Source organism: Pogona vitticeps, chromosome 6, assembly GCF_051106095.1.
Source record: "Pogona vitticeps strain Pit_001003342236 chromosome 6, PviZW2.1, whole genome shotgun sequence".
NCBI lineage: Eukaryota > Metazoa > Chordata > Lepidosauria > Squamata > Agamidae > Pogona > Pogona vitticeps.
The window spans coordinates 87,631,349-87,644,992 of NC_135788.1; the positions used below are offsets into that span (position 1 = coordinate 87,631,349).

Sequence of the window (13,644 nt, forward strand, 5' to 3'; positions counted from 1 at the left end):
TGGCCAGGATTTCTGGGAGTTGAAGTCCAAGAACATCTGGAGGCCCAAGGTTGGGGACCGCCGCTCTAAGGCCTGGACTACACATTTGCTATATATCACAACAAACATTTTTTACTGCAGATTACGAGCAAACAGGCGCGAACCTGCTTAAAACGTGTTTTAATGTGATTCCTTGCATTTCAACAGAGGACACGTAACTGTGATGCACCCCCTCCCCACTGCCACTTGGGTAAAAGACTGGATCAAGAGAGCTTGGGTCCTCTAATTTTGGGTGGGAATAATAGGACTTCCTCTGCAGTTGGCTTGGCCCAGAGAGCCCTTCCTTCCTCACAGGGCTTGCTTTGCCATTGGTCAACTGGATAGCAGCAGCGCATTGGCGGCTGGTAGGTGTCTGCAGGGGTTGAAGACATTGTTGCCACCACTATGACTGCTGCTACCACAGCAATCCTTGGCCACTGCCATCCAACTGCCTGCCGGACACGCAAACCTTGCAGAGGAGGAAGGGTTCTTTTACCCCAGCTGACCATGGAGAAAGCCCTACTTTGGTTTAAAATCAGGGTGCATACAGGGCACCTTTTAAAATTGCGGTAGGCCTTGCATCATCTAACACAGCAAAGATGCTTCGCACTCCATCCAGTTTTATTGGGTGTCTAGTTGTGACCCTAAGTAAACATGTGCAAGTCTGCACTGTTAGTCTAATTGTGTAACCCTTAATTAACTTGCAAAGGCTATTCTATTCTGTTCCTGTTCTTCTTTTGTACAGAATATATTGCTCTCCAATATAAGTCCAAGAATCTCTTTTGACCATGCCAGGAGGGGATTCTGGAAATTACAGCCCAAAGGACTAACTTTTTGAAGATTTTTCACAATAGATCCTTTAGGAATGAAGACTTCTCATTTGTATTTGGTAAGGAAAGTGATATCTCTTTATACCTGGGCAGCTTTCTTCATGAAGTTGATGGATTCCAAGGTTTGCAGGAGATTGTATGTGCACACATGCATGTACTGTATATGAAAGTTATGTGCCATCAAGTTGCCTCTGACTTCTAGCAGCCCTATGAATAAGTGACCTTCAAAATATTCTGTCCTCATCAGCTCTGATCAGCTCTTATGAACTCAAGATTTCCTTTATGGATTTCATCCATTTAATATTTGGTCTTCTTCTTTTCCTGATGCCTTCAACATTTCCTTGCATTATCCTTGTTTCTAGCAAGTCTTGCATTTTCATGCTATGCTAAAAGCCTCAGTTTTGTCATTTTGTGGTTCCAGATACATTTCAGCCTTGATTTGATCTATGAATGACTTTTTGTCGTTTTGGTAGTCTAGGATATCCACAAAGCTCTCCTCCAGCACCATATTTCAAACAATTTCCCCCCTCTTTTAGCCTTTCTCACTGTCTAGCTTTCACACCTTTACATAGTGATTAGGAGTACAATAGTGTGGGTGATCTTGACCTTGCTCTTCATTGATACATTCTTACACTTGATTATCTTTTCTAATTCTTTAACTGTTCCCTTTCTGAGTTTCAGCAGCTTTCTTTTTTTCTTGGCCGCAGTCTCCATTTGCATTGATGATTGAACTAAGGTGTGAAAAATCATGAACAATTTCTATTTTTTCATTGTCGACATTAAAGTCGTGTAGTTGTTTTATAATCATGTTTTTGTTTTAATGCTCAGCTGCAATTCTGCTTTTGCCCTTTCTTCTTTCACTTTAATCAGGAGTCAAGTCACTGCTGCTTTCTACCAGTTAACATGGTGTCATCTGCATATCTTAAATTATTGTTTCTTTCTTTAAGATATGCAGATGGGGCTTAGCATGAAGGAAGAAAGCAAGGATCAGAGTGATCCTGCAGCGCTTTGATCCCTTTCCCCCTACACTTGCTAAGCCCCACTTAATTTTGGGTTAGAAAAGTGGAGTTGTCTTATACATGGGGGCGTCTTATACAGAGAAAAAATATGGTAATTGGATGTGGTAGATTTATTGCTAATGTGTCTATCTTTCAACTCCCCTTCATTCCTTAGTCTTTAGTACACCTACTCCAAACACATTTACAAACACCACACTGTGCTAATGAGTCCTGCTACCAATTGGGGATGAGCAGAGATGGGTGACCAGGCTTTAAAATTACATACAAAAATCAAACTTTCTCCTTTTCCAGCAGCATTCAGCCTGAGATTTGTCTACTGCTCACCTGAAGACTGGGAAAAGCTGCAAAGGTATCTGTATGTGAATAAAATACTTTTTTAAAAAAGAAAAGGGAAAATAGTGTGTGATCTGTTAGAAACAGCTTTGCAGTCCCCAACTCTCCCCCCGCCCCCCAAAACCCTTACATTTTCCCCTGAAAAATAGATTTAGTCAGAAAATCCCCTTGTGACCACTATGGGGCATGTGGTATGTTGCATGAGTTGAGGTATCCCCAGCATATAGGTGCCCCCCATCTTCAATTTTACATTAAAAACTTCTGGCTACAAGAAGGTGGAAAGGGGCTTCTTTAGTTAAATAGAACCACTTCGAAACAACAAACATCCACTGTAGCAACGTTTTCAAAAATGTTGAACAATATACAGTCATGTTTCTTTGGCTGCATCTTCCCCATAGCCCCTACATCTTATTAGTGAATCCCTTGGGCTGCTAGCAAATCTGAAAAATGGGCTTCAGCTCTAGTGAGATTAGCCACCCTGGTTTTATAAGGCAATGCAAGAAAATCCAGTTTGGCCATGATCAGGTGGGCATTTAGGCTGCTGTTTATTCCACTGCAGACTGGAGGATCAATCTAGACATTAAAATTAATATGTATTTCCTGCAATTAACACATTTTTCTTCAGTAACAGGATTGTCTTATAACTGTATGCCTCAGCAATCAGCCTTGCAAAATAAGATGTTTCCCTTCTAATGATCAGTCAGAAAATACACTTAAATACAAGACACAGCTGAGGACCAGTATGTGTTGTGACAGAAGTGTTTCACTATTTGAATAAGCACCATTTATAAATACATGTTAAGTGTATCTGTTGTTTGTTGTTGTTTAGCCATTTAGTCGTATCCAACTCTTCGTGACTATGTGGACCTTTGTCGGCAAGGTGATAGCTCTGCTTTTAAAGATGCCATCTAGGTTTGTCATCACTTTCCTCCCTGGCATCTTTTAATTTCGTGGCTGCTGTCACCATCTGCAGTGATCATGGACCCCAAGAAAGTAAAATCTGTCACCACCTCCTTATCTTCCCCTTCTATTTGCCAGGATCTTCTACATGATTCTTGCCCACAATAGTAGATAGTAGAATTGAATCAGCCCATTCCTCTCCATTTTAGTTCACTGACTCCCAGGATGTCAATGTTTATTCTTTCCATCTCCTGTTTGACCACATCCAGCTTACCAAGGTTCATACATCTTACATTCCAGGTTCCTATGTAGTATTTTTCTTTGCAGCATCGGACTTTCCTTTCACTTCCAGGCGCATCCGCAGCTGAGCGTCCTTTTGGCTTTGGCCCAACCACTTCATTAGCTCTGGAGATACTTGTCCTCCGCTCTTCCTCAGTAGCATATTGGATGCTTTCTGACCTGATGGGCTCATCTTCCAGCATCATATCTTTTAGCCTTTTGTTTCTGTCCATGGAGTTTTCTTGGCAAAGATACTGGAGTGGTTTGTCAGTTCCTGCTCCAGATGGATTGCATTTAGTCAGAACTCTCCACTATGACCTTGGGTGTCCCTGCACGGCATAGCCCATAGCTTCTTTGAATTACTCAAGCCCCTTTGCCAGGACAAGGCAGCAATCCATGAAGGGTTAGCAATCCGTGAAGTGTATCTAGTTTGACCTATTTAGCATATTCACTTAAAAAAATGTTGAAGTCTCGGTGAGACTTTTGAACTGAATATGCAAAGTTCTGAACAAGAGTGCATACACACATAGACTTGGAGACAGGAAGTGTGCGCACGCACCTTCTCCTCATCATTTTAAAGACCTCCTGTGTACAGGAAAATGCCTGAATGGGGCTCTTGGCAGTGAAAACAAGCCACCTAGCTAAACTCTAGCCTGACGTAAGCAAGGAATCTTCACATCTTTAGAGATATTTGCATAAATATTGTGACCATTATTAGTAATGTGGATCACTAATACTGTTGCTACTGTGAGCACATCCAGTCGTGATGAGTATGGGTCATGCTAACACTGGGCCACAGTTTTTTTTAAAAAAAATTGTGACAAGAGAGAACTACATCTTCCAGTGGCCATGCGGGCAGATGTGGTTCAAAAAGTAACATTTCCAAGCTCCACACTTGGTTTGGATCATCAGATCTCCTAGAGTCTACAGAAAACTGGTTTCTCGAGCAATTTCATCCATCACATGATCTAAGTGGTGGCCGATCTGTAAGTGGCCGTATATGTTCCTATCCCCAGTCATACATTTGGAGAGCCCCTCTCTGCAGCTGGATATCTTTTCTTTTTCTTCCTCTCCTTGTCCCTCCCACACTAGGCAGGCTTCTGAGGTTCAGCCAAAAGAGAAAAAAAAAGAAAAAAGAAAAATGAGAAGCAGGGAAAGAGCAAGCCAATGTAAAGCTCAGAGGGGTGTGAGTCAAAAGGGGGGAGGAGGAGGCGAGAGGAGGCATAACATGGCTTGGACACAGAACTCTTTGTGGGGATTTCCAAGCATTCCGTTCAAAAACACTTCATATATCAAGTGCAAGTCTCTTCTCCTCGTATGGGCACAACGGATCAGAGAAGCCATGGGCTAACTGAATGGGGGGTGCTGGGGGAGGAGCAAGAATTATTGCCCCTTCCCTGTCCACCTCCAACTGCCCACCTCCTCCTGCATGCCCACAGAACACCCTTTGTTGTGACTTGCTACACTTTTGCCATCAAAAAAGTAGTTAAGGCAAATCGCAATGCAATTCGACTGAAGTTTACAGGCTTAAGCCTGGGAGGATTATTATGGCTTCATTGTAAAGAAGCAAGTTAGAGGGGTTCCTTTACCACAAAGCCTTCAAAGGGGTCATAGATCTCAAACACATAATCTAGCGCATGAGGTTAGCACTTGTTAGGAGAGTGTTACCGGAATTTCATCAGCTGTTTGCTGAGCTTTGGTGCTAGGCACTGAGAGGGAGTTAAAGATGTACTATAGACTGGGCCCAAGACATTTTGTTGCCTGAGGCAAGGCAGCAAAAGCCCTACCTCTGCCCTGTAAAGGTGCAGAATATGCAAAGTAAGCCAAGTTATCTTGGCACATAAGGTGGAAAATCCCACAGCCAATGCTTTCCATCCCTGGAAGTCAAAATAACAGGTATTAACAATCTGTTCACCTTTCAGAACTTTATTGTGTAATCATGACCATAACGAAAAAGGCTATCTCCTGTACTGTACCTAGATTTAGGAATGCACTGCTTTCAGAGCTGTGATCAGTTCACATTCCTATTTGCTTTTAAGAAAGGTACAGACATACATCTCTTCAATGTGGCCTTTTAATTGGCTTTGTTTATTGATTACTGTGATTATTTTAATGTTTTCATTGTTCAGTTTGCTTTAAGTGAAGTCTGCCTTGAGCACTCTTTTAAAGGGGATGCAAAGGGTAAAAACTAACTAACTAACTAACTAAAATGGATTAATTGAGTCAGCAGCCACCTTACTCCGTCCAAAGTTAGAGTTAGCTCTTATTCTTTTATAAAGGACCAATAGCTTCTTTACTGTTCATAGGCACAGAATTACAATGACAGACGTGAACACAGTGAAATGATGAGGAGATGGCTTTCTGTCTTGTCTTGCACAACTGGCACCTCACCAGATCACCATGGCAGCTTTCACCGTTAGGGTTCCATCCGTGCATAAATATTGAATCAGATACATATTGGCCACAGAACTGTATATACAAAAAGTTCGGATTCCCAATTGAACTGGTAAAGTCATACATGACTACTAAATTTTTGTGTGTACGTAGAGAGAGGGAAGCAGGAAGGAAAAAGAGAAATGGGGTTATTTGTTGTTTTGTGGAAAACTATTAAGACATTTATCAGCTACTCATCCATACTATAAGACAGTTGAGCCAGGTTGTTTTTTGTAAAAGCACCTTGCAAAAGCATATGCAAAATGCAAGAAAATGTTACATACATAACCATTGTCCAGATGGAGCTGCCTTTTTTTTAGCAACTTGACAAATTGTCCAATTTTTTCCATCTCTAGGGCGCGGTGCTCATGCCCGTTTCCAAGCCATAGGGCCAGCATTTGTCCATAGACAGTTTCTGTGGTCACTTGGCCAGCGGGACTAGACACGGAACACCGTTACCTTTGCACTGTGGTGGTACCTATTTATCTACTCGCATTTTTACATGGTTTTGAACTGCTAGATTGGCAAGAGCTGGGACAAGTGACGGAAGCTCACTCCGCTGCGTGGATTTGAACTGCTGATCTTCCAACCTTGCAGCCCAGAGGCTTTGTGGTTTAACCCAGAGTGCCACCATGTCCCTGGAGCTACCTTTTAGAGTCAGGCAGTTTGGAAAGCTCAACAGTGGCCAAAGGACTACAAAAAGATCAGTCTTCATCCCAGTCCCAACGAAGGGCAGTGCCAAAGAACGTTCCAACTACCATACAATTGCACTCATTTCACATGCTAGCAAGGTTATGCCCCAAATCCTACAAGGTAGGCTTCAGCAGTATGTGGACTGAGAACTCCCAGAAGTACAAGATGGATTTCAAAGGGGCAGAGGAACTAGAGACCAAATTGATAACATGCGCTGGATTATGGAGAAAGCCAGAGAGTTCCAGAAAAACATCTACTTCTGGTTCATTGACTATGCAAAAGCCTTTGACTGTGTGGACCACAGCAAACTATGGCAAGTCTATCTCCTGAGAAACCTATACATGGGACAGAAAGCAACAGTTAGAATTGAATATGGAACAACTGATTGGTTCAAAATTGGGAAAGGAGTATGACAAGGCTGTATATTGTCCCCCGGCTTATTTAACTTATATGCAGAATACATCGTGCGAAAGGCCAGACTGGAGGAATCCCAAACAGGAATTAAGATTGCCAGAAGAAATATCAACAGCCTTAGATATGCAGATGATACCACTCTGATGGCAGAAGGTGAGGAGGAATTAAAGAACCTCTTAATGAGGGTGAAAGAGGAGAGTGCAAAAAATGGTCTGAAGCTCAACATCAAAAAAACTAAGATCATGGCCACTGGTCACCTCCTGGCAAATAGAAGGGGAAGATATGGAAACAGTGACAGATTTTACTTTCTTGGGCTCCATGATCACTGCAGATGGTGACAGCAGCCAGGAAATTAAAAGACGCCTGCTTCTTGGGAGGAAAGTTATGACAAACCTAGATAGCATCTTAAAAAGCAGAGACTTCACCTTGCCAACCAAAGTCTGCATAATCAAAGCTTTGGTTTTTCCTGTAGTGATGTATGGAAGTGAGAGCTGGACCATAAAGAAAGCTGACCGCCGAAGAATTGATGCTTTTAAATTGTGGTGCTGGAGGAAATTCTTGATAATCCCCTGGACTGCAAGGAGATCAAACCTATCCATCCTGAAGGAAATCAACCCTGAGTGCTCACTGGAAGGACAGATCTTGAAGCTGAGGCTCCAATACTTTGGCCATCTCATGAGAAGAGAAGACTCCCTCGAAAAGACCCTGATGTTGGGAAAGTGTGAAGGCAAGAGGAGAAGGGGATGAGAGAGGATGAGATGGCTGGACAGTGTCATCGAAGCTACCAACATGAATTTGACCCAACTCCGGGAGACAGTGGAAGACAGGGGTGCTCTGGTCCATGGGGTCACGAAGAGTCGGACATGACTAAATGACTAAACAACAACAACAACAATTGGTTCAACTCAGATACTATTGTCTACTTAAAGATGCAGTTAGGACACATGACTTCATACCGAGCTCTTGGGGGTACCAAACCACGTGGCCAAAAAGAAAATGTTACAAAATAATATTTACTAGAATTGGAGCAGCGTGGGTAAAACTTTGATAGAACTGACATCAGTTGTTGGTATTAGACCAGATTTTCTTCAGGATGCTGGTCAAGAGAGTCTCTTCTAGAACCTGAACTACCTCATATACAGCAAACTAAGATCTTACAGCAATTCATGAGATTTCCCACTAGGAGAGTCGGGAGAGACAAAAGTGCTTGGATTTGTTAAAATTATCCAGCATGCCTTTGAGATAGGTTAGCACCTGACTCTCTTCTTAAAGTTGTTTCCTGTGCAAAAAAAAAAAAAAAAGGATACCCTTCTTCAGCAATACAAAACAGGCAATCATAGAATCACAAAAGCAAAGGTTGCAAATTGGGGATGCTTTCAGAGGGAGGGATGCTAGTGCTACCTACCATTTGCTGCTGTTTTGTTGTAAACTAAGAGCAAAACTGACTATCCACATTTAATGGGTTCAGAGGTGTTTTTCCCCCCTCCTGTATGCATTGCTGTGTATTTTGCCTATAGATTGGGTACAACATTGTCATATGGTCAATGCTGGTCCATCTTTTATTGGTTGCCACACACACTCTTTTCTTAACATTGTGAAGTGTTTTGTTTTGTTTCTTTCGATTTTGCCTGATACGCTTGTACAGACTAACACGGCTACCTCTTCGAAAACTATGATCTAGTCAGGTTTCAGACTCAGCTAGAAAACATGTTCCCTTGATTCTTTAATTGATTCAGACATCAGAAATGCACAGGAAGTAGAACAGCGGAATCCTCTACGTGATTATTCATCTCTTTCAGAGACAGCAATTTTCACTGTGCCTCAATCACACATTTTCCTGTCTCTATCCACCAAAAGAATTGGTCTGTTGTTTTGCTCTTTTCTTTCTTAACAGGCTTTTTTTTTAGTAAGAAAAATCACATGAGTAGGACTGGAAAAACATGGAAGGATTACAACTGGACGATGAATATGATGTCTAGAACATCCATTAAGCTGCACAAATTAAGCATGGCAATGGGACATGAAAAACACCGCCTCGAAACATCATGACAGTGGAATCTTCTTTTGTGCATCAATGTTGTCTTATGCCTGGAATTAAAGGGGTGCAAACCTCGTCAGGTTCCATTTGTTTTGCCACTGCTTCTTTCATCTTTTTTCTAACCAAAAAAAGTCAATTCAAAAGAGACCCACAGAATAGCTGCACAATACTTTTTGATCTGTAATGCCGAGAGTTATCCATCTGGAAGCATTCTGTGGGACAATAGAGGTGTCTTCTAAACAGCTGAAATAAAAGCTGCTCGGAGGGGACAGGTTGTCATGAGAATCCATTCTCACTGTGAAAGAGAGGGAAAGTTTAGATAATGAAAGAAGAAGAGCAAGACAAATAGTCTTGGGCAGTTTGGTGATGTTCTTTTTGTAGATACTGTTTCTAGAATCCCCTGGCCAGTATAGCCCCTGACCCATGTTCTCTGGGGGATTCTGGGAAATGTGGTCCAAGAAAGTAAAGTTTCTAAGCTCTGGTCTGGGAAAGGGACAATGAGAGAGTGAAATGGTGCAGTTTGTAGATTTTAACAAGACATGCAATTTTAACTTCAGAAACGTTCAAACTGAGCAATAGGTTTGAAAGATCAAGGGATAAAGGAGGCATATACTGTCTTCTTTTACTATCCTCCCTAAAAGGGAGATTAAGACATGTGTTAAGTTTTGTCAGATTTAAAGTGCTCCATAGTGTCTGCAACAGAATGTACATGATTCGAAAAGGGTCCAGTTTTGCTGTTTGGTGTTATTGTTCTGTACAGTATTTAGAAGCCCCTTGTCATCTGCAGTACGTCAACTGCAGGATATATGGCATGTACATAAATCCAGCACTGCCCCTGCAGCAGCAAAAAGCACTAACACCTCTGTCATCATCAGTAGGGGATCAGATGGTAATACTGGAAAAAGTCAGCTCAAGTTCCTGCAGCCAGTCCCCAAATTCTGCAAAGCATTTAGGAAAAGGATATAAAAATAACACTATAGTACACAGCCCCCTTGTAAAACAATTATGAAGCTACGTATCTTCCCTTTTGTCCCCAGCAAAGTGTGTGGGGGGAAGGTGGGAATCTTGTAAACACAAGTGTCCACTGCACATACACATAGTGTGTGTGCACACACTCACAAATGTGCATGCATACACATGCACACATGCACACACACAGAGAGAGACAGACAGAGAGAGAGAGAGAGCACAGCAAATGGTATTCTTCCCACAGACACACTTCCTCCCTCCTAGTCCCTGCTCAGCTTAGGTAATTGGAGACAGAGCACTGGCCTCTGGGCTGAGTTGAAGATCCTTTGTTCCCCTTTCTGGGGCCTTCTTGTTTTTCTGCTTCTCTTGAAGCTAATCCAGTGTGAGACAGATGCTCAGAGACATAGGAACTTGCTCCAGAGTTCACTGACTAAACAGATCATCAGCACTGAGAAATTACCTACAGAAATGAGCCGGAGGATGGGCAGAACATTAACGCCTTGCCTTAAAGGATGCTTTGTTTATGCTCTGGCTACTGGGAGCCTTGTAGATTTCGTCTGAAATTTGTAGTTTGGAGTCAAATGGACTCTGCAGGGTGAAAGCAGGTGTGCAGAATGCATTTTGCCATGCCTCTTTTATGGTTTCCTACTTTTTTCCTCCACATAGTGAGACCTGATGCAGGTTTTTCAAGGCTAGAAAGCAGAACAACGCCTTCTCAAATGACACATGACCTGTAAGTTTCATTGTCCATAGGCACGGATCGGGAACTTTACTTTGTTAGGCAACAGCTCCCAGAATCCCCTAGCTACCATAACCACTAGTCACGCTGGCCGGGGTGTACTAGAAATTATCATCTAAAACAACATTTCCAATTTGTGTAGAAACAGATTCTGTAGAAACTTGGTTCACTCAGAGAGATTACACGTGTCTTTCCTCATGTGTAGCTTTCATTAAAAGTGGAGTTTTAAAAAGCATAAAGCCCCAGCACGTTTACTTGGAAGAAGTAAGCAGAAATGTCCAGACAGTATTCTACCTAAATGTTCAGTCAGAAATAAAGCTGAACCTATCTTCCAATTTTATGCAAAATTAGTGCAAATGTAAATATTTTAAGAGCTGGCTGGATCACTAAGTTAAGTATCTGGCTGCGGAGCCAGACGTTGGGAGTTCAATTCCCCTCTGTACATCCTGGAAGTGTCAACCTGTAGAAGTCTTGAGCAAGCTACACAGACCTAGGATGCTCCCAGAAGAAGGGTACTCTCTACATTTCTGAGTACTCTCTACCTAGAAAACCTCCAAAAAGTTTGCCATTAATCAGAATTGACTTCGCAGTGCATGCATATTATTGTTGTAAGAGACAACCACCAAACACTTATTTTTTTTAATTTTATAAAATACAATTTAAGACACTCATATACAGTTTAATATACATTTAAATATATTACATTAGTATTTCACACATATAGGTAAAGGATCCCCTTGACATTTAATCCAGTCGTGTCCGACTCTAGGGTGTAGTGCTTATCCCCATCTCCAAGCCATAGAGCCAGAGTTTGTCTGAAGACAGTTTCCGTGATCATGTGGCCAGTGTGACTAGACACAGAACGCCGTTACCTTCCCACCAAGGTGGTACCTATTTATCTACTTGCATTTTACATGCTTTCGAACTGCTAGGTTGGCAGGAGCTGGGACAAGCGACAGGAGCTCACTCCGTCGCGTGGATTCGATCTTACAACTGCTGGTCTTCTGACCTTGCAGCCCAGAGGCTTCTGTGATTGATTGATTGATTGATTGATTGATTCAATTTCTACTCGCAGTGCCACCACTTCCCCATTCCTCACATATAATAACTTTAAAAATATTTGCCAATGATATATTTTAGGTTCTTCTGCATTGATTTCTTACCCTACCATTCTAGTATAGTACTTTTCTTCATAAGGTTTCTAGCTTTGGGCCTGCAGCTACTCTGTGCACATAGGACCTCTACGGCATGCAAGAGAGCACTGCTGGATTTCATACACCTTGGACCAAGAACTGGACTTCTTATATGCTGGAAATTGTTGCCATACTGAAGAGAAACATGCAAATACTTCCAAATGTCGGGGTGGGGGTTATAGTTACATGTATCACATACCAGGTCTGTATTCTGAATGATGCTTTCCAAGTTTCAAGAACACTTTGTAATAAGGAACAATGAGGTCTGATATTCTAAATAAAAAAGTGATTATAAAGATGGAAAATGTTCCACTCAGTATTCAAAAGCATATAAAGACTGTAGCCAACACAAGCGGATGTACATCCCATTCCGGCAGATATTGTTACATCAATGTACATTCCCACAAAAGGGATTCTCAGTATGTTGCAAAAGTAGGAAACAGCAACAGTTTACAAAACGTGAAGGATCAGCTAAAGAATCGTTTGGAATGCTAAAAGCCAAAGCAGCTGGCTGGAAATTGTGCAGATGGGGGAGTGGGGATTTCTGTGCAGTTTTCCGTCCTCCATCTCTCAATACGAATCAAAGTGAAGGGTGAGAAGAGATTCAACACATGACCAATGCTTTCTCCAGCTAGAGAAAACTTTGCTTGAAAGTCACAGTAGAGTGACGAGGGAGGCTGAGGATTAGAGATCTGGCCCCATCTAATCTCACTATAGTTTCTACCAGAATGGCCAAAAATGCAAACAGAATTGCCTGTTGTCATTGTTATCGTCGTCATCGCAGGCGACAAAGCGAAAGGAAGCACTTGGAATGCATTAAGGGGAGCTTGTACTGATCATTCCAAGTACAAGGAGATGGAATAGGAGGGGCAAGCAGACTACAGGCACAGGCCAAGCCCAGTTGGTGTGTTGTGGTTAAAAACATAAAAAACAGAAACTCGAAGAAATGTAGCTGTTGTGTTCTTCAAGCTTTATTATAAAAACAATACCATATATCACTGCTGTATCATCCAAACAAGCTGTTTTGTTTCAGCTTCACAATAAGACTCATCCACACTCAGCATTGGTTTAACATTATTTGTACTACCCATAATACCAATACTTTCCTCAGTGCCCACTCAATGCAAGGCTAAGACTAGTATAAGCAGTTGTAAAGTTGGACAAATTGCTTAACTCTCTGTTTTTTAAAAAACCATTCTACTACTCAGGTGGTGGTGTGTTGCAAAAGTACATTACATGATTGCCTGCACCCTAGTAGTACATTCTTCCATGCTGATCTGTGCCGTTCGTGGGTATGTGTCATGATACAACATTTCCTTGTTTAAGTGTTTCCACAGTTCACTTCTTAGTCCCTCCCCAGCTCATTACCATTTTCACCTGTTCCTCATATTAATTTTGAATAAAGAAGAAGCAAACCTCCCCATTTGTAATAGCACCAATATATCAGCTATTGTTTCATCTTGCCTTTTTTTTCTTAAAATAATTTAGCACTGAAGTGCGTATGTGCCTTATAATGCCAGGGATAATTTTTTAGAATATTGAAATCTTGCATGATCCTTTCTCACTTTCAGACAATGAATAAATGATGTATTATAGTCTCTCTCCCCACTCCCTTTTTTAGTGAGAAGATAGGGTTGGTAGATCAAGAAAAGATCATCCATCCTTGTGGCAGGAGAGATCATACAAATTATTCCATGGAAGTAACAGGAATGAATATGGATTAACAAATATACATTTGATACAGATCAAAGTACTTCATGTATCATAGCAACAGAGTAGCAATAGA

General features: G+C 41.7%; 1 long non-coding RNA gene across 1 annotated transcript in view; it reads left to right on the forward strand.

Annotated features, from left to right (window-relative positions):
* The window catches only part of LOC140708408 (uncharacterized), a 32,307-nt gene extending 23,264 nt beyond the window's left edge, over nt 1–9,043 (forward strand). The window contains exons 3-4 of the long non-coding RNA XR_012088570.2: nt 2,162–2,216; nt 8,814–9,043. This is a non-coding gene — a long non-coding RNA (uncharacterized LOC140708408). The remainder of the gene's footprint in view (nt 1–2,161; nt 2,217–8,813) is intronic.
* Nucleotides 9,044–13,644: the final 4,601 nt, after the last annotated feature.